The sequence below is a fragment of the Suricata suricatta genome, chromosome 6 (assembly GCF_006229205.1).
Source record: "Suricata suricatta isolate VVHF042 chromosome 6, meerkat_22Aug2017_6uvM2_HiC, whole genome shotgun sequence".
Taxonomy (NCBI): Eukaryota; Metazoa; Chordata; class Mammalia; order Carnivora; family Herpestidae; genus Suricata; species Suricata suricatta.
Window position 1 is genome coordinate 130,411,014 of NC_043705.1, and position 3,155 is coordinate 130,414,168.

The window sequence follows — 3,155 nt, forward strand, 5'->3', positions numbered from 1 at the left end:
CCATCTCCATCTTTGTTTCAGTTGAGTTCCTCATATATGTCTCCATTTTATCCCTGAGTAAATAGTTTCCATAAATCATGGTAACAGTAGTAGTGTGTCTATTAATTCTCCAGTTCTGAAACTCTTTCACTGATTCTTATCTAATCTAGGAAGAACCCTATGTTGTCCTTTTCTACACCCAGTACCCATATAGGATTCCTGTGGCCCGTGACATCACTTTATGTGGGCATTTATAAGTCATTAAGAAAAATGGATCGCAGACTTTTAAAAGACGTGCAATCTTAAGAACATTCCCCTCTGCTCCTCTGTTCTCTATATCTAAAAAATTTCTTCTGCTCTTCTAGTCTTTGTACTTTATAACTCTTCAGATAAACCTGCCCTTTCTGTTTCTAATGGTTCTTCTCCCTTCCCTTGTTTAGGTTTTAAAGGGAAAATGCTGCTGAGTAAGAATGGCTCCCCATCTCTCAATTAGGCTAAAGTGTTCTTTGAATTTTTATTTCTGCTTTAGTGCTCACTGTGAGACTGAAAATGTCCCTTGGAATATGAGAGTTTTTTTTTTTAAAGCAGAAGATGGGAGATATAACACAACATTCATATTAATAATTGCCAACACAAATTTCTACATTTTAGCTTTACCATTAGCCCTGAAGCTGCTTGAGGCTTTGGACTGTTTTATTTATCTCTGCATACTGAGGAATTAACACAGTGTGTTGACCTTTGGGTATGCTTAATAAATCTTTGTTGAATAAAAGATACAAAAAGATTATCAGAGATTTCTCATCACTAAAATCTGGAGCTTGTCCCAAAGGCAAATCTTTCCTTTTGGGTTTCAACATTTTCTTTGTCTACTGCTGTTGCATAAATAAAAGCTAATGATTCGGGAGATACAAACCTCATTTGGTTCATCCTGTCTCGGTTAAATTAAAGATACAGGCGTATAATATTTACTGTTTTAAAATATTCATTATAAAATAATATTGATGTTAATTCAAGCAATCAATATAAATAAGTTTTATAATACCAAATAACCTGTAACATTCTGGGTGTTCTTGAATTGACATATTTACCTTGATCAACTTTTCACAAAACATTTTAACTATTTTTAACAATAAAAATACTTCGTTGGTATTTTATGTAAATATTTTCCATCTCTGTAAAATACATCAAATAATTAAAAATCTTTGGGAGCTTTATTTTGGACTTTAAAAATTAAAAGTCATATTTTCTCAAATATTAGAATTAATCCTCTTCAAAGAACAAGGTTTGCCTTCTCTAGTTTTTTTTTCTTAAATATTTATTTTGAGGGAGATGGAGCAGAGAGAGAGGAAGAAAGAGAATCTGAACCCCAAAACTGTGAGATGATGACCAGAGATCCAGAGTCGGAGCGGAAGCTTAACAGGCTTCGCTGACTGAGCCCCCCAGGCACCCCTTCCTAAGCAAGTGCTTCCCTTTAACTTCTCATTTTCTGCAAACTAGAGCCCTAAGTCCTAAATTTTGGTCTGCTTAATGGTTCACTATTTTTTCAGCTTTTTCTTTTTGATATTAATGGATTTTTAAAAAGTTTGCTTATTTTTGAGAAAGAGAGAGAGCACCTGTGTGAGAACAGGGGATGAGCAGGAAGAGAGGGAGAGAGAGAATCCCAAGCAGCCTCCCTGCTCCTCAGCCTGATGGACTTGGGGCATCTGATCTCCTGAATCCTTAGGTCATGACCTGAGCCCAGAGTAGGGCGTTGGACACTTGGCTGACTGAGATACCCAGGCGCTCCAATACTAGATATCAGTCTGCCTATATTCAATTTTGCTTCATATTTTATTTAAGATGAACATGGAATACATGAATATGTATACTTCAAAAATAAATGTACACATCAATTTAAAATTGTTTTATTCAAGGGATATATCCTATTTACATACATCTATTTCTTTCTAGAATATATATTTTATAAGATCCACCTATTTTGCAGTTTTACAGTAGATCACATGGTTGGGCTTGACTGAAGAAATCCCCCACAGAATTATTCTATGTTTATAAGTCAAAATACACGTGTGTCTTTTATCACATAACTAACTCTTGTAATAGAAAAAGATAAACCTGTACTAACCATGGAATAACAACTGCCAACTGATATGCCTTAATGAATAAAATATTAAAATATATTTTAAAAGACTGTACTTCAAATTACATATCCTTTAATCTCAAAAATCAAATGACATAGGTATAGAATGCTCAGAATTTTTTCTTTCTTCATTGGCACATTAGGTGGTTTTGAACTATTTATCCTTCATTACTGTTGTTTAGCCATTTATGGCCTTTATGACCTGTTGCTCAGGCTACTACATGCTTCAAAAAAATTATCAACGTTAATATATTCCATATGGGCCTCCATCTGGAGTCAAATATTGTGCACATTTGCCTGCTGGCATTACCTATTTAAGTTTATTATATTTTCTTTATTCCTAGTTTCATGACATGTAATAATAAAAATATGCTAAAACAAGCCTCTTGCTTTCAAAGTAAGTCCATTAAAATCTCATTCAACTTGATTTTTTTAATGTTCATCAGTGTGAGCCTTTTAAGACTTCCGGAAAAAGACCATACGGATATCATTCACCTTTCTTATTCATCAAGCATGATTTGAATCCATTATACTATGTAATAAGGTAGTTTGTAAAGCAGAGTTTGGTCTCTAAAGTATCATTTACCTCTGCTTAAAATGACTTCATCGTGTTTACTAGATGATTCAGTATTGAATAGGGAAACCATGGAGTAGATAGCATGAATGTGATTAATTCTCATAACATTCAAATGAGTTCCTTATTTAGGTAATATAAATCACTCTAAACAATTGGTGGAGTCTCTTATCTAATTCAGTGATTCTGAAATTGTGTTCTGTGTACACATTGGGGCAGGATTTTTTTCATCCATGATGGTTTAAATATTGCACCGAGGAAGAAACTCCCTCCATTATTATTTCTTATACTTCAGATTTATTTAACTGTACATGATGTATGAGTTAATAGTCTAAAAACAGATAAACATTAATATGTTCATGTATGTACTTTGAAAAATGTTTGAAATTTCAGAAAATAAAATAAATGCCACCTGTCATTATATGACGCAGTTAATTATTCTTAAAATTTTCATAAATGTGTCTG